General features: G+C 37.3%; 1 long non-coding RNA gene across 1 annotated transcript in view; it reads right to left on the reverse strand.

Annotated features, from left to right (window-relative positions):
• Positions 1–943: 943 nt before the first annotated feature.
• LOC135406968 (uncharacterized) overlaps positions 944–19,129 on the reverse strand; it is a 110,641-nt gene continuing 92,455 nt past the window's right edge. Inside the window, exon 4 of the long non-coding RNA XR_010426609.1 lies at positions 944–1,373. This is a non-coding gene — a long non-coding RNA (uncharacterized LOC135406968). The remainder of the gene's footprint in view (positions 1,374–19,129) is intronic.

Raw genomic sequence — 19,129 nt, forward strand, 5'->3', positions numbered from 1 at the left:
CTCCAACATGCAGTCCCTCCCTCAGGAGACAGTCCTCCAAGAAATTCTCCAATATGACTCCTTCACACAGGTTGCAGTTCCTCACAAACCGCTCCAGTGAGGTCTCTGCCGTGGGGTGAAGTCCATCAGGAATGGACTGCTCCAGTGTGGGTCTCCCAGACAATCTCAAGTTCTACCAGCAAACCTGCTTCAGTGTGGACTCCTCTCTCCATGGGTCCACATGTTCTGCCAGGAGCTTGCCCAGCATAGGCTTCCCACAGGATCAGACTCCTTTGGGCATCCGCCTGCTCTGGAGTGTGGTCCTCCACAGGTCACAGGACTGCTCCCCTGTGGATCTCCATGGGCTGCAGAGGGTCAGCCTGCATCACCATGGTCTTCATCATGGGCTGCAGGGCAATCTCTGCTCTGGCACCTGGAGCACCTTCTCCCTCTCCTTCTTCTCTGATCTCTTTGTCTGTAGAGTTGATTCTCTCACATATTCTCTCTCTTCTCTTGCTGCATTCACTTCTGTGCAATAACTTTTTTCCCCTTCCTAAATATATGATCACAGAGGCATTACTACCATGTCTGAAGGGCTCATCCGTGTCCAGTGGGGGGGTCCATCTTGGAGCTGGCTGTCATTGGCTCTACTGGACAGTGGGAAAGCTTCTAACAGTTGTTCACAACAGCTATCCCTGTAGCTCCCCCAGCACCAAAATCCTGCCATGTAAACAGCCTTTATAGTTGTAGAAATGTGAAGAGATCTCTTCTGTGCTTGAGTTCTGACATTGCTCTGACATTTTCACTAATTGTAATTAATGTTTGATTTAATGATTCAGTTCCTGACCCTCTCTTTTCTTTCATTAGGAGAAAGTATGAGTGGGTGGTTGTTAATATCTTAACATCAAAATATTAACTTTCTGCTGTCAGAGGTGGGACAAATGAGAGTCTGTATGCCTCAGGGTTGATGGTGAGAAGAAAAGCCTTTATTGACTAACTCACTCAAAATGGCTCCTGCCTTCTATAGGGTAAGGTGAGAGCATTCTAGCAAGAGGGTGTAACTGGGGAGGAGTTAGGGAGGAGCATGCAAACTAAGGGGATGTCATAACCATATAGGGAAAGTGCTGCACTGCATCAAATAACAACCAATGGGAAAACAGGACTCATGGCCATGAGGGATAAAGGAAATTACTAGAACTTAAAGTACAGAACATGGGAAATCATACAACAAAATGTGAAACACAACCCAAAATCCAAAATGCATATTCTTAAACAGTTCATTAAGTCCATATCTGCTTAGAGTCAGGAAGAATGCTAAATCCGAGGCTCTCCTTTCAATCTTCATTTTCTCACCTCCAGTATTCTGCCTTTATTCCTTCATTGAATTGTCCCACCTACAGGGGCAGCAATTATTCAAGTCAGCATTGGATTTTAGTGTATTTAAAACAAACTAATCTAAATTCACGATTTTTGAAGGATTTTTAAAATCTTTGACATTGTCAGAATGGTTGCTCATTTTCAGGTATCTCCCATATCACTCCAGTAAACTAATTTTTTGTCAGGATAAAGACATAAAACTTTCAATCAGGTGCACTGTCTGGTTGAACCTTTATATAGGAGAAGGAGGATGGAACACCAACTGGAGAGTCCACTGATAGAAAGTGTAGAAAGAGTTAGAGTATAGACTCCTAGCAGTGATAGCAAGAATACAGTGAATACAGTATGTTTGGACAAGCACGGTGACCTCTTTGTGTAGCCTGAACTCTTTCCTAGGACTTTGTAAAGAACAGTTGCTTAAACCTCAATGTTAAGCATGTTTAATTTTAATAAATTGCTAGCCTTGTGTGTACTCAATATATTTACATACAAATATGTAATTTCATTAATTTAAAATGCACAGCTATGTGGTCCTCTCTGCAATAAAACACCTCACACATTTTATGAATCATTGAGATCTGCCAGTAGGTTTGTAATATAAAATAGAATGGGTTTATGTCAGCAGTCTGCTGGTCCATCACCCAATAAATACATGCCATGGGTAGAGGACATGAGGACATTTCCAGGGATCCTGCCAAACCACTGCTTACTGTAAGATTTTTGAATGCTTGGTACTGCCAAAGACATACTAAAACTAAAGAATGTTGAGTCCAGATAACAACCAGGCTGTGTTCAAGGACAGGAAAACAGACAACCAGACAGAACGAACAGACCATGGACTGGATAGAGAGACAGTGAAGGGCAGAGTGCTTGTTAATAAACGTAATCGATTGGAGTTTTTGCACAGGGTACAAGCTTTCTCAAACTGAGTGATCAGTTGATGGTTGGAGGGTGATAGAAGTCTATGTTGCAATGGTCAATGTAATCTCCAGCTGGAGAGTATGTTCCTGTTCTGTTTGGAGTCTCATATGCCCTGTGAAGTCCCACAGGACACTGAACTTAGTTCAACGAGAGATCTGTGAACTAGAAAAATACCCGTAGATCCTATGTTGTGATGAAAGGTGCACATATCTCAAGTATTCTAGGGTATCTAAAATTGCTCTAAATGTACATTTTTAGGCACTTTATTTGCTTTCCTACATTTATACATCTAAATTTAGTTGTATGTAGTCTGATACTGAGAAATATCATGAGGTATTCATCTAGTATTGACTTCTGGTGGTTTCAATTCATCTGAACTTTTTTTTTTAGCTGTGAAGAATGTCAGGTTGAAATGAACCCAGTCCTAAAATGCTGATTCTCTTTTGCATTTCAGCACTAAAGATGACCACATTTTGACAAACAGAGCATTTAGTCTCAGAGGCTGTAATTACACGAACGCATGTTGGATTGTTTATGGCAGTATACATATCTTTTGCAGACTCTGGAAAACATAAAAATTTCCAGACTGCCCTGAAGGAAATAATGTTCCAACATTGTAGTAGCAATGTAGTTCAGTTCACGACCTCATAGGAAAAAAGATGAACATATTTTAAACCACAACTGATTTCAGTCTCTCACACTCTCATACCCACAAGTCCCAACTCACATTTAAAAAACTTGTGAGTGTTCACGCACTAAGATGCCTATATCCAGGTAGTTTGCACAGGATTGCTTGTATGGAGGATTAAAGGTGTTGAGTGTCAAGCTCTTCCCCACACTTCTTGAGTTCCTCCTGAGGGCATTCTGATTTTAGGTGTGTCTTGTTCTACTCTTTAAGAACTGACAGTGTTTGATGTCTCTATACTGCCCCCCTTCTCTGAGTCATCAGTGGTTAGTCCATGTCTCTCTTTCAGAACCGGTTGTCTTGAGCAATTGCAGGTTTGCTAGGATCTTGCTGATCTGTTCCTGTAAACGTTAGCAACACAGGACATTTTTATAACATTTATCTCACTCTTATTTTACCCCCATGTGTTAATACTCACTCTCTGGAAACACCAATCTAAAATATTTTTACTGCAATTTCCAGAGCTCTAGAAGATTCTCAGACATTGATTTTCTAATGCGCTGTTGCATCCTGGTAACTGATGGCAAAAAATTGAAAGCTACATTTTACGATTCATAGGTTTTTTCCTCAAAAGATTATCAATCTCTTGGTATTTCCCCTCAGCAGTATAGTATGGTAAGCTTTCAACTTTCCTGGCACGGAATTATAAATGAAGATCACAATTCAGTTCCTTCTGTGCAATCGTTTTATCTCTAAATTCTAGGCTGATCAAACCTTCATACTGTCTCTCTCTGTTGATAGGAATCAGCTGAGCTTTATGATAGACCTTTCTACTTTCTCATTCTCCATCGTTCCCTTTACATTATCACTTTTTATCCATGACAAGCTGGATAAAAGTTTGAGAGAAAAGGGAAACAACATTTGCTGTTGATAGGACAGACAAAAATAAATGGGAAAAAGCATTTATTTCACTTGAAGATAGTGTTCTGAATACCCTTTAACTGGCTTCCTGATCATATTTAATAAAGGCTGCTGCATTGGCTAATCAGAACTTGGTTGGTGTAATAACAATGTCACCTAACTGTTACAACCTGCTTCTGAGGCAGGGCAACTGGGGTTCTTCTTCATGGATCCATTGGGGTGGATTAGAGTGAAACTACACTGAATGATCAGTGTATACGTGAGGCAGGTTTATTTTAAAACAATTTGGTTGCAGTGGAAAAAATGTATATATGGATTTTGGTTCTTTTTTATCAAAATATTTTAAAAAAATGAATAAAATACATAAAGAAAAGAAAGAAGAGAAGGACGAGTAGATACTGGGGAGGGACTATATCACCACCTGTGGATCCAGTGACAAAACTTAATTTCTGCAATTTCAATGTCCCTGGTTGGAGTGATGGTTGCAGTCTTGATCCAGTGGGAGCTCATGCAACAAAGAGTTCAATGGATAACATACATTCAGGCCTGCCTGGGAATGTCACGATACCTCCCCTGTGGGTGAGTTTCATACTATCAGCCTTATTAGGAGGAAGAAAATTGGTATAACAAAAAGCATTACCCTACCTACACAAGATCTGCTTCTTGTCAGCCTTTTCCCTTATCTGGGGAAAACTACTTTGTTTAACACATCAGTCCTAGGTCATAAGGGAAACTATAGATCACAGGGCTCAAGCAGCCCATCCAAGCAAACTTTGGTCAATCATAGCTGACATTAGATAAAGATCGTGATCCAATTTCTATATGTAGAAAGAAACTTTTAATTATAAACTGTCAATGCCTGAAGGGCAGACACATCCTGGATCGGCCTTGGCCTGGGATCAGGAGAGGCTCAACTGCAGAGAAGTGACACTGGAGGTAGATGGTGCTTTTGCAGATCTGTATCGGAGACTAGCTGATGTGATGCTGGGCAGTGCCAATAAGCTTGAGGAAGGCAGCAGCCAGAAGCAGTAGGATAAGTCACTAAAGTAGATATCTACTTGCTGACTGTGCGGCTGCAGATGCTCCAGTCATGGTCTGACAGATCTCTGGATTTCTTACCAGAAGGTAAAGGGATACCTCCAGGGTATAAAGGACAGAAGAAGAAAGTCTTTTTCCATAGGGGTTCTGCACAAACAGAGAGGAAGGTGATTCCTTCTAAAAATGACCAAGTGGTCCTTCAAGCAATAACAGGTGTTCCTGGAGCTCTGACCATGCTCCTTATCTCAGAGAGAACTGAGATAGTCCTGGTAGCAAGGACTCTTGGCATTCAATGCCAAGTTGTCTCAAAGACCTCTGTCACACTCCATCTCAGGGCCATTTGCCCTTGGTTAGTTCCTCTGGTGACACTGTCAGCCTCAGCTGCCATATACACTAGTCTGTTTCCTTCTCCAGGCCAAAGCACCTCCTTCGTTGTTCTTCCTGTGATACCAAAGGCAACCAACTGGTGTTCTGCCTTGAGGGACACCACCACCATGTAGTAGAGTGACTACTGTGCACCAGTAAGAGGAGACCTGGGTCCATTCAGAGCCCTTCAGGCTGGAGCCAGTGGCCAGGCAAAGTCTGGTGATGGGTGCTCAGGGTCTCTCTGCCTATGGAAGGGCTGGGGGTACCACTCTGGCCATTCCATGTGAGAGACTGCACTGCTGACCATCTTGCCTCTCTTGGCAGCCCCCAGCAAACAGCCAGAGCTGGCCAGCACCAACACACCCAGTCAGGCTGTCTCCTTCCACACCTCTGCAGCTCCTGAGAGATGCAGCAGGTCAGACCAGACTGGGCCAGACAAAAGGCTAGACCACTCCCAGCTGCAATTCTGGCCAAAAAATCCTTACAGATGGTCCTGAAGGGCCAGTACGTTTTTTATCTCAATTCCTGAGTTTTTTCGCTTTTACCCTTTCGACTCCCACTGGGGAGAGTGAGAAAGTGGCTGTGTATTTTGCTCCAAGCTGTGGTTAAACCATGAGATCTACTTAAACTATGGTGGTTTTTTTTTTTAATGAGAAGATGTACCATTATATTGTTTCTTAAAAGAAGGCACTGTAAGGTTTTTTTTGTAGACTTTCAGATTTTACCAACCTCTTTGTTGAGTAGATTAACTTTCTTAGTCAGCTATCTTGTCAGAATCTTGTGGAGAGAAGATATAGTTTTCTTTGTCTAATTTTGCATTCGCTTGATGTGAATTTTTTGGCACAAATAAACTCTGGAAAAAAAATAAATTTGCCTCTGTGTACACCCCTGTACATATACGAGTATGGGGATGAGTCTTTAGTGCAGGAGTCTTTTGCGCAGAAATCTTTTCAAAAAACCATTATGATATAAGAAGATACAACATCAAAACTGCGTCGGTCACCTAAAATCCCTCTCCTTCAGACCCTTCGATAGGATAGATGCCATGCTTGGCTGATTGCTTACCTTACATCTCCTGTCAAAGAACAAATGGGAATAGATCTTTTCTATAATACAGAGCAAATGTTGCCTCTGGGTACAATGCCATGGCATTTTCTGAAAAGACTTATTTTTTCAAGATGTCAGATTCTCAGTGATTTATTATCTGAAATTTTTATTCCCATGTTCCTTTTCGTTTGGTGGGTTGACCATTATGAGTTGATACATGTTTACTCCCAGTACTGTTTCATTTACTTAAGACAGAGAAACCTGTATTTGATAACAGTAAAAATGAAAACCCTAAGCTACTAATGATGTCAAAAATAATTTATTCATGCCTTGATATTGAAAATATTGGATCTTAACTAATCACAGTTAGCTAAACAGTTTAAAAACTTCAGAAATATAATTTGCAAATATGCAGTGAAGTCTATTGAAAAATAGCTTTGGCACTGTCACATGAATTCTTTATCTGGGGTTCTAGAATGTAACAACTGTGAAAGAATCATAGAATCAAAAGCTACAAAGCAAACCATTTTCCTTGATGTAAGTTCTGGCAATGTGATTTAGTTTACTCCTTTTTTATGAAGCTGATAAGAACTCTTGTGTCTTGGTTGTGTCTGATATGGGCTTGGGAGTAGCAGGTCTGGGAGCAGTGGCAGCTGGAGCCCCAGCAAAGGATGGCACCATGCAAACTGTAGGCACCAGCCCACATAATCTGAAGGAGAGAAAAGGTTTCGTTCCCTCCTTGGCCAGTTTTTTTTCTTCCGCTTCCCACCCAGCGCACCAGGGTGGGGCGATTCATTCTTAAAGACAGTCCCTCCAAAACAATGTTGGAAAATTGGATAAAATACAAAAAAACTTCCTATAGCTGTGACATCTTGACATGCTTGTAAAAATGGAAACAGTAAGTGGGAAATGCAGTGTTATGCAGAACAAAAGGTAGTATCTGTGTTTCTACACAAATATCCAAACAGAAAGCCACAAAAGAAAAAAATTATGAAACTTCACCTGGAAACATCATAGAACTCATTTTGGAGCTATTTAAGCCAGGCATTTCCCTTGTTTCTTCCCAGAACAATGTTGGGACATTTCAGATAAATGTCCAGAAAGTAGTGCGATGGCAGTGAAAAGTAAAAGTATTTATCGAGATAAGGTTTTTGCTTTAAAAATATGAAGAATTATCTATTAGAATAGATGGATATCCCTTTAAATGGATAATTTCCTTTTTCAAATGAGTTTTAGCCAAATTACCTGTTCCCAATAAACTGTGCTTTCTTTGTGAGACTGATCAATAAACCACTACAGTGGAAGAAAGATAGACAAGGACAATATGCTCATGAATCTCAAGGAAACTTGTGGGGAAGGGCTGAGCAGAGCTTTTGAAAATGAGGCTGAAATTATGTCAGCACAAAGGGAACCAGGGTTGGCTTTTAATTGATTTAAGTGGCTACAACCACTGAGTGGATCAACTAGTTATATTAGCTGACCAAATCAAGCAGTTATATCAGCTCAGTGAATCAATCAGCTGTTACTATTTGTCCCCGAGTTAACCAAAAGATTATAAATGTCTTCTTGAGTTAATCAGACCATTATGGTGGGGTTATTATATAAATAACTTAGGCAACTGTGCAGCACAGAAAATGAATAATCAACAAATATTAAAGGAGAACAATGGGCTTGAGCTGATTTAAGCACTTATGTTCTTTTCCACATTTTGGGGATACCCAGCTTTTTCATAGTGAGTATATTATAGAGAATGGTAACGAGAATCTCTTTTATATTGTAAACTAAATTGTATTGCAATTAGTACACTCTGCTATGCACAATTTGTGCCTGTATTGTGATTTATATACAGTGCTTTATTGCTCTGCTAAATCAAAATCTATGTAACATCAAATACCTCAAGCAAGTAAACTTGGTATTAGTCATTAAATTCCCCACATGAGGAATGTCTAAAAGAGTCTGGTGAGAGAGTGTTAGACTCTGACATTTGAGTTGTTGTTATCTTGTCTTTGTGTGTAAAGAGCAACTCTGGATTCTTTTTCGTTTGAAACACATTTATAAAAAGATTATGGACCATGAAATCTCAAATTTTTTCCAGTATTCTGGTAAAGGTCAGATGTAATGCAAAAAAAGAACACAACATTTCTAGGAAATGGAGACAGAGCAAGTGAAAGAAAGTATGGCTATTTAACTTAATAGTTACAACATGCAGCAGAAAAGGAAGGACTCCTGGTTCCAGGATTTCTACTCAGGTATTTGCCTTTTTATTTTAGCTATGGAATGTTTAAAGCATTATCTTTCTGAGGGGACAGGATAGGAAAGATTATGAGAACAACTCTCTGACAAAGAGCTACCAGCATTACCTTTTAAATTCAAAATTTTCATGCTGTTTTCCCAATGAATAACCATAAGGACTTCTGGAGAGAAAAACAGTTCTAGCTCTTTATGTATGAGCCAGGTGCTTCAACTTGGAGAAAGCCTAAGATTTCCAAATAGAATTGTCCTTGAAACCTCTAGTAAGTTTTCAAAGCTTCTTGCTTTCCCTAAATAAGTATAGCAAATTGTCTTTTACTCCTCTGGACTTATAATGCACTTACCAGCATAATGTGGATATCACTTTACAAGGCAGAGAGATACTTAATACAGTGTTCGAGGGCCTACTTAATTTGTTGGATATATATATATTCTGAATCTAGTTTTTTCCGTAATACTAAAGCCCAGCAAGGCCAAAATAATTTAGGAAAATAATACCTTAATCTTCCTTGAAGATTATCTTATAGCCAGGAGAGCTCCTGAGGAACAGTTAAAATACACTGTTTTGAACTGAATATTTTCTTAATACCTCCTCCAATAGTATTGTCTTCATATCTTTTTGATGTAGTATGTAGCATATAGCATATAAACTACTTTTTTTTCAGCTATGTTCTCCTTCATTTTTCTATTCTGAAGCTTATTTTAAATGCAGCACTTGTTCCACATTCGCGGAAGTCCCTGTTGTATAGCCTTCATTGCACTGTAGAAGTCGAGAGGTTCTTTAAATGAGACCCTATGATTTTCTTCCTCTTTTGGGGAATTTCTTTTTGAAACAATATTGTGACAGTCATTTATTCTTGTCATTGTAGGCAGAATAACGAACATGAAAATTATGAGTTCTTAACTGAATAGAGTTGAGAAAACATTATATGAAGGAATTTTAATGTTTTATTAACATTCTAACTTTGAGAAAAGCTGCAAAACCATGCAGTTTTAAAGATTCTGAAAACTGAACATCTACAGGATCTTCCTTTTGAAGATGTAAAGACCACTCTGAATAATAGATGAAAGATGGAGGAGCTTAATAATGCTGGGAGCCTTTCATGTCTGAGTTACTAATTCAAAACTAACTTATAACAATATTGACCTTATAGACCAGTAGGGTATGTAAAGTTCTTGCTTAAAATATGTTATGACCTGAACCTCTTCTTACCTGCTCTTACAAAATCCTAATGCTACTAGCTGTTTCACATTATCAGTCATTAACAATTAATTTCGTGACATTCTTAAAACAGTCAAAAGAATACAATATTAGAAAACATCATATTACATTAATGACCACAGCACATCAATACCAATGACAACAAAAGTAGGGTAAAGTAGGTTAATAATTTTCAGATGTGAATTAAATACTAGACGAAAAGATATTTCTTTGGAAAAAGTTCATTATTACAAAAAGTTGCAAATCCTCTGTAACATGTAACTAACATTGCACTTGAGGAGAGGAAAGTCTTTTAAGTTATTAAATTAAGATCAATAGAACAGAATATTTCAGTTGGAAGGGGCATACAACAGTTATCTAGTTCAACTGCCTGACCTCTTCAAGGCCAATCAAAACTCAAAGCATGTTGTTTAGAACCTTGTCGAAGTGCTTCCTAAACACTGACAGGCTGGGGCATCTACCACCTCTCTAGAAAGCCTGTTCCAGTGTCTGGCCACCCTCCCAGTAAAGAAATGCATCTGTTTTGTCAGTAGTATTTGATGTGAACTTGAGGACCTGCTGTCAGCTAATAAAATGATGATGTTTTATGTGACAGGAAGAAATGTTCCCTTTTTGTCCTTGTCAACTCTGCTAGGTTACTGACAAAGATAATAATGTTTCTATAATGCTAGAAGGGAAGTGACAGACCAGCTGTTGAGCATAAAAACATAGACTTCCGTGCAGCATATGGATAAAACTGTATTATTCCATACCATGATACTTATACCTGAAAATATTCAGATGACACAGTCATTTTGTTACCAGAGTCAATTTAAGTTATTCAACAAAATAAATTAATAAATTTACTTGACTTTAGGTATGAAAAAGTCATGTATTTGTAAAAGTAGATGAAACATAGAAATGTTCTATCTTCTCTAAGCTTTTTCATTAATACGTCATCTTGTTAGATACGTATTGATTATGATTTATTCATCTGATTGTTATTCCAGAGTGAAAGAATATGCTCAAGACATATATGACAAGTTTTACTAATAAAATGCACACTGGAAAATTGTATTGAGTTTCTGTGACCAGGCTCTGGTAGCAGGGGGGCCTACTGGGGTGTCTTCTGTGAAAAGCTGCCAGAAGCTTTCCAGATGTCTGGAAGAGACAATGCCAGCTGGCTCCAGGAAGGACCTGCCGCTGGTCAAGGCCACGTCAATCAGGATGGTTGGTAATGCCTCTGTGATGTTTTTTTTTCCTTCTTAAATATATTATTGCACAGATAAAACTGCTGTCAGAGAAGAGCAGAGTGAGAACATGTGAACAACTCTGCAGACACCAAGGTCAGTGGAAAAGGAGGGGGAGCAGGGGCTCCAGGTGCTGGAACTAAAAGATTCCCCTGCAGCCTGTGGTGAAGACCATAGTGAAGCAGCTGACCCCCTGCAGCCTGTAGAGGTCCACTGGGATGCAGAGATCCACCTGCGGCCTGTGGAGGAGCCCACACTGGAGCAGATGGGTGACCAAAGGAGGCTGTGATTCTGTAGAAGTCCCATGCTGACCTGCAGACTCACAGAGAGAGAAATCCATGCTGGAGAAGGTTTCCTGTGGGGGACCCACACTGGGGCAAACTGTGCCTGAAGGACTGTATGCCATGGAAAAGTGACCCATGTTGCAGTTTGGGAAGAACTGTTGCCTGTGGGATGGATTCATATTGGAGAAGTTCATGAAGGACTGTCTCCCATGGGAGGATTCCTCTCTCAAAGCAGTGTCAGAAACAACCTGTGATGAACTAACTGTAATCCCCATTCCCTGTCTCCCTGTGCCATGGAGGAGCTAGAACCTGCGAATGAGGGAAGGGTGGCTGGCAGGTGTTTGTAAGGTTTGCTTTACTTCCCATTATCCTGCTCTGATTCTGTTAGTAATAAATTTAATTAATATCCCCACTTCAAGTCTTTTTTGCCTGTGACTGTAATCGGTGGGTGATCTCCCAGATCCTTATCTCAATCCATGAACCCTTTGTTATATTTTCTCTCCTCTGTCTGGTTGCAGAGGGGAGTGACAGAGTGGCTTTGGTGGGTACCTGGAGTCCATGCAGGGTCAACCCACTACAACAATACTCAACAAGAGATATTTTTTACTCAGAATTTCTAAAGGTACTTCTGATCAGACTAGCTCACAATGACCACTTCCCAAAGACAAGTTATTGGAAACTGACCTGTGTGTGGGAGATCTATTTTAGGCTGTCACATAACCACAACATTGGCAATTTATCTAACAATATTCCTTGTTTAGGGAGTGTGCTGACTCACATTGAACAGTTGTGAAGAGGAGAAAAACTTTGTTCAGGTTTGGCTCAGGAGAGCACTGACAGGGTATGTAGTAAAAATGTAGCCAGACCACCATTTCTGTGTGTTTTTTTTCTTGAGAGTTAATGGACAGCATGCTTTCTTCCTGTAATAGTATTTCATCCTTAAATGGTAGGTTAAGTTAGGAGGCATAAATTTTCCATTCCCCTTAAAGAAATTGGAGTGCTGCATAGACAAAATAACTCAGAATTAATTCATGTGGAGTTTGACATTCTAACTAGTTGAGAAGCTGATTTTCCTTAAAGGACAGACCTGGGAGTCCTCTTCTCTGAAAACTTAATATTTTGCACTAAAGCAGGTAGGGTGAATCTCTCAGTATGGAAGAAGGGAAACAAGTTCCTCTGTCCCCTAGTTCAGATGTAGACGATGATATTCAATATCACTAACAGAACAGGATGCACAAAGAACTATATATGACAAAGGATCTTCTTAGATAATTCTGAAGAATAGAAAAAACTAAGAAGAAAACATGGAGAAAAAAATGGAAGAGAGGAAGAATCTATTCTAATTGTCTCCAAGGCTATACGAAAGCTTTCTATATAATTACAGGAATAATGTAATTATATAGAAATTATATAGAAATATAATAATATATAATAATGCAAGCAACAGGATAACTAAATTAAATAGCCCTTTATATCACTAATTTGCTCTCAGAAATATTCAATCTTTGCTTCCTACTTTAAAATTTTGGTGTCTAAGCAAAATATTGTCTTGAACAAAACTGCTATTCACATTAATATCTGCTAAATACTTCTATTTCGAGTTTAACTGGAACCTATAGAATTTGCTCATGAATAGGCTTTTGCCTTTCAAAATCATATGAGTGTAGTTGTTTCAGATAAACTTACTTACTTTATAGTAAAGTATGGGTGCATATCTAATAATAATAATTAAGTCCACAGTCTCAGAATGCTTTGAATGTTGTCTTCTCATACATTATTTACTGATTAATTAATTAGATTATATTATTGTGAGAGGACATGGTCCATGAGAATTTTACTCTATACATTAATAATGAAAACAATTAGGCTTATTTTGCTTGAATGAATCTCACATTATTGAATCAAGTAGTTGGTTTTTTTATATAAACTGAAGTTGAATAGAATTTAGGCATCAGCTCTTTAAGCCACTGTTATAGTAAAAATTCAGATTTTTCTTGTGAATACATACCACATAAATACTGACGAATAACAAAGCATACTGCAAATTTTCTATTTAGGTTTCATCTAAATTTTTATATTTGTAGGAGAAAACACAGAAAAGGTACAAGGAAAGAATTTGTAATATAGACAATAGCTACTCATAGTGTTTATTCATGCACAGAGATTTTATTTTTTTCAAGACTGTAGTGTCAGAACATTATGTGGTGTGAAAGTATTTCCCTTTTATTGAAGCTATGGTATTAATTGGTATTAATAAACAAATGAGGCAGAAAATCTTTTGAATGAGCCTGAAGTACAGAAACTGATTAATAAATCCACCGTAAAATCTGACACAGGAATTGGAGTCAAAGCAATAGACATAGTAATTGTAAGGAGTGTTGTAGGGTGAAACACCCTAAAACTTCTCAGAGATCTCACAGCTACCCCTTTCCTGTAGAAGTTCAGTTCCATGTCACTGAAGCATATATCAGTTTTCATTCCCATTTCTTTTAATTTCTTGCTCTTGATCTTAAGTGTTCCTAAAACCTACGATAAAGGGCTAGACATCTTCCTCAGAAGGCCATTCAGTTGATTCTGTGTTCTGTAAAAAGTGAAACCTTGAATAAAATTATAGTATTGTTACTCAAACACAGAGGGCTCTCAATGAGAGAAAAATCCCCATCAATTTACTTAGACCTTTTATGTGTTTGTGCACATTTAAGATAGCAACAGCTAAAGTAAGTTAAGAATTTAGAGAAAATGTGGAGTGAAATGTAATTGAATAGGCTCTAGATTTTTTGGAAGATATTGGACAGTTGTAACATTTAAATAATTTAGTTAAGTTTAGTTACTTTGGCACAAGTATAGCTTTTTAACAAATTTATAAAGGATTTCTGTAGCAAGTGCTCACTAAGTAGGTGAGCCTTTCCAAAGTGACAACTGTGGGAAAAAAATAGCTTCCTGAGGTAATCAGATTGATTAAGTCAAAGTATGTATGGATTCAGTCTTGTGAGAAGCCACAGTACTTTGGAGAAGTCAGTGTACAGTTTGTACTGTATAAAAAGTGTCAGAATTTCATACCAAGTAACCAAAAAAAAGAAGTACAGAAAGGGTAATTGATGCTGGGGGGAAATATATCCAGCATAAAGAAAGTTTCCTGTACATTTAGCTTCATAATTTCATACTTGAGATGCCAGTACATCATGGATAACAAAAGGTAAAATGATGCTGAGTCCAAGTGAAATGGAAAACCATTTGGACATAAACTCTAGCTCCTTTTTTTTCCCTATATAATGAAGAGCAATTGAAATTAGAAATATGTCTAATGGTGCAGAAATAATTTGCATGCCTCCAAAGATAATATGCAATGAACTCTGAGCTTGTCTACTTTATTTCTGACTCAATTTAGGAGACTTCACAAATGGTATCCTATATTTGAAGTTCCCAGCAAATATGAATGTATATTATGATTTAATGTGATAAGGGTGGTTAGGCTGATCTTGATAGTATCTATCAGTAAAATAAGCTGTATAATTTTAACTGGTGGCATTAATATATGGCAGCAGGTTATACATATCTTAAAAAAATACTGTCCTAGTAATTTTCAGTCAATAAATAGAAGTACAGTAAGATCAATATTTTGCCTATTGTTAGAAAGCAAAAGATCAATTACCAGTTAATTATTTACAATTTGTATTTTACTCATTAAACATCTATCTGGATTTGCAGAAACTAGTCAGTGGTGATGCCTAAAGAAAATTCAGGGAGAAAAAAACCTGAGGCAAATTAGTTTTAGAGGTGAGATAAAGAAAGGATTTTAATTTGTGCCTCTGAGGCATGAGATTACAAGACGTGCGCATCCCCCCCTCTGTACAGATGTTACAATTTATAATATTGTCTGTCCAATCCTAGATGTTTCCATCCTGTGGCTTTTGCCCTGATCCACTCCCATCACACTCCCTGGGAATTGGGGCTGGGGGTTTTTCGGGATCACTTCTTCATCATCTTTATCTTCTTCAGGGTACAGGGGGCATATATTCACCCAGTTCTTGACTGTACTTTTGTGATTCAGGCCAAGATACAAGTGTTCTCTAAACAAAATGGGCCTACTCTGACAAGAGACTAAACATTTTTGCTGGAATTCAGGGGATATGGAAATGGGCTAATAAGGATTGAGGAATGTGTAAACTACTGTGCTAAAGGGTGAGGGATACAGCTATTTCTAAAATCTATTTCTACTGTATAACTAACTAAAAAGCTTATAAAAATTAGAAAAATCAAAAAACCAGATGGACCTTAAGGCATCAGTGGGAAAAATGCAGGCTTAAACTATGGCTCTGATGGAACGTGTCAGGGAATATTTAATCTCGTTGAGCTGTTTATGTTGACTTTCAGCTGACATTAACAACAATGGCAGTGATATTAGGTCAATGACTTCCTCTTTTAAAAATGTAATCTGTTAAAATATTGAAAAATATTAATAATAAATATATTGCAAAATAAACTTTGGACTCATGTAGACTCGCATGTTCAATGTAAGAATAAAACAGACTATTTCCACAGAATGGCATAAAAAGATAATTTGCTGTTTTTTGATTCAATATTAAAAAGGACAGTTGGGGATTAAATATCGTGAGAAGACAATGGGGATTAAGTATCTGGAGAAGGAAAAGGCTTTGGAAAGGAAAGACAGAAAAGCTTCACACCTTTTAAGATACTTAGACATTATCATGTAAATAAATGTGGGGGGATGTTTCTTGCTTTTAATTTTGGTATTCTTGAATACTTGACTTGTCTTTTTTTTTTTTTTTTTTTTTTTAATGGACAGTAAGTATTCAGGTAAAACACATCGGACCGAAAACTTCAAAGGTTAAAGTTCCAATGAATAAACAGTAAATCATCTTGACTTCAGAGATGGGAAACCAGGCTGTTAAAATAGGACAAAATTTAGCTATCTTTAAAGGAATTAAAATCAAGGAAAAATACAAATTTCTCAGGTGAAATACAAGACAAAGTCTTGGAAAAATTTGAGATATTTGTTTCTGCGAACTTACAGACCGTATTTATCAATAAATTCAAAAGAATTATATTCAAGAAGAAAATTACCAATGAATTATACAGAGCCTCTGAGTGTATTTGTTTCTTTGTTTTTGTGTTGGCTTTTTCCTGCCTGAAGAACTGATTGTGACATTTTGGAGTGAACATGGTTGCTAATACATTTTTAGACAATTGAATGCAAAAATCTATCCTGCTAACATAATTGGAACCCTTTAAAACACTTTCATTCATGTTTCTCTTTGCTTCATAATTATCACCCTTTCTTGCTTTTTTCTTTTTTTTTCTTTTCCAGTTCAACTAATGATTACATCATGCTATCTCCACTGTTCTTTGGCTTTTTATAATGAATGATCTATTGTAGTTCCTTTCTCTGGGGAAGTCATTATTAAAATCAAGTATGATTAATCTTTGATTTTTCACTTTATTTTCTATAAAATCTCTCAGTTTTTACTTTGTCCATCCTCCAATATTTATTGACAATCTCATACAGTACTGAATGTGCCATGTAGCATCACTGCTGAGAGCAACATTTGCCCCTAAAACTTCGGTTGTCTGCTTAGACACTTCTCCAATACAAAATCTAAATTCCAGCTAAATATCACCGGGTTCCTATACAGTTTGCTGCCTAATGGTATTGCAGACAGCTGCATTGTAGCCGTTTGCGTTTTGATTTGCTTTAGAATGTCTTACAGTATTTGCATGTGTGTGATGACATCAACACCTATTTAATTTCATTTATATGCACATTTTATTGAGTTTCTTCATATTTTCTTTCTAAGGAATCATAGGTAGAGTCACTTACACCTGCAGTTTTGAGAGTACACACCGTTCCTCAACAGTGATTTTCTCTCAGGGTGTGAGAACCGCTGGTGAAGACAGCAGCAGCAACTAAATTTATTTTTCAGCAGTTCTCATTTTGTAATGAAACTTTGGTGCTTTTTTACATCATCATTCATGTAGGTAATTGTAGGTACCTGCCACAGGAGTCAGATGCAAATGACCTCTCACACTTCATACTCTCTCTGTCAACAGGCTACAGTGGATCGATGAGGCCAGGCTGGGTGTACCAAAACTAAAGGACACCACCTTGCCTTTTTAAATCCCACTCTTCCACTCTCCTTGGTTGTGCAAGATTGAGAAAACAAAGATGACATGATTAGTACTGACTTGCCAACATCTAGCCTCTAATTTCTTCAATTCGTGGGCAGCTAAATAAAAGTAATTTAGAATAACACTTTACAAAGATAAAGTGCTGAGTAAAATGCGTGTGGCCCATATAACAAGGTAATACAAGAATATATTCTCTGATTTAGTGTGGGTCTCAGACTACACTCAGATTAGTATCCAGGCATCAGACTTGCTGTCACAATGAAACACTAATAGACTGTATTCTCATAGTTGTAAGAAGATAAAGTAAGTAGATACTTTAAAATATTTAGGGAAATGACTCCTTCCTATTCAGAAAATAATTTTAGATTGTTAGTACACTTGAGCAGCAGAATAGCTTTGTTTCTTAGATATAGATTTGTAACCTCTATTAATGGATTTGCAGCATAGTTGCAACAGTACTTAAAAATTTTCCTAGTAAGACTATTTTTCTGCAAGGACAAATTCTAAATAATTCAATATATCACTATGTATGCTATGTACAACACCTGCCATTCCGTTGCATAATCTTTATTTGCCTAAGTCAAAAGAGAAAGCTAAACTGTGAGTTGAAAAAGAGCAGGATTTGTTACAATGATATTGTATCCAGGAAGCAAAGCAATACCCTTTCAGATATAATGGTTACATTACCCCTATGTCTAGTGTAATAGAAGGCATACAGAGAAAATTCAGACTGATAAAGAAGTGTAGCAACATATATAGGATGCAGTATATTCCCTGATCTAGTTAATTTCACTTTCTAAATGTTGAAAACAAAGATATACAAAAGCAAAACCGCTTACTAGACTAATTCTTAGAAATATATATGGTTTTACTATATGAGCGGTTCTTCATTCAACATAAGTTGAATTTCAGAAATCATTTTAATACTTATAACAAAAAGGCATACAAATGTCTCAGACTGTATAATTTAGTGTCCTGGTGTATAAAAACTTGCAACAGGCTTTCTTGGCAAATTAATGAGAATGAAACAATGAATGCGAAGGAGAAATACTGTCAGCTTTTTGCTATGACTCAAATGTTTGCATATGGGTAAGTAACACTGCTGTTATCCAGCATGTGAAGACTAGAGAATCCTTACTGCAATAAGAGGATCACAGTATGAAACAAGTCAGTTTCAAAATTCCCTGAAAAAGAACTGTTATTTTCTTTACTGCTTAAATATATCCTAGAAGATAACTATCTAGAAATATGGGTGAGGCTCTTTGATAGTAAAAAGATAAACAATTACTCTGAAAAAAGCCAGAGCAAGACAAAATTAATAGTGCCTTTAAATAAAAGTATTAATGTTATGCTAATATTTTGTGCAAGAGTGTATTATTCCTAAAATAATTTTCAAAGTAAAACCAGTTAATATTTTAAAAGAGTGGGAAAATTAGGTTATGTCCTAGTAGGAAGCTTTTATTGTAAAAAAGATTATAAGAATGATTCCGTTACAGTATAAATTACTTGTTTCCTCGGTAAAAATGCAAATATTCATATTTATGTCACATGGCTGGGCTTTCACTTGATCACAAGACAAGTCAGAGCAATTAACCCAGCAAACAGGCAGCATGTAAATACAGCAACTGAGGTTTATATTAACATTTTGTGAAGTCTTAAAAAGACAGTCTTGTTTTCTGCTTTTTAACCATGAAAGAGAATGCAGTAGCTATTCTACATCCTA

This window comes from Pseudopipra pipra, chromosome 2 (genome assembly GCF_036250125.1).
Source record: "Pseudopipra pipra isolate bDixPip1 chromosome 2, bDixPip1.hap1, whole genome shotgun sequence".
Lineage (NCBI taxonomy): Eukaryota > Metazoa > Chordata > Aves > Passeriformes > Pipridae > Pseudopipra > Pseudopipra pipra.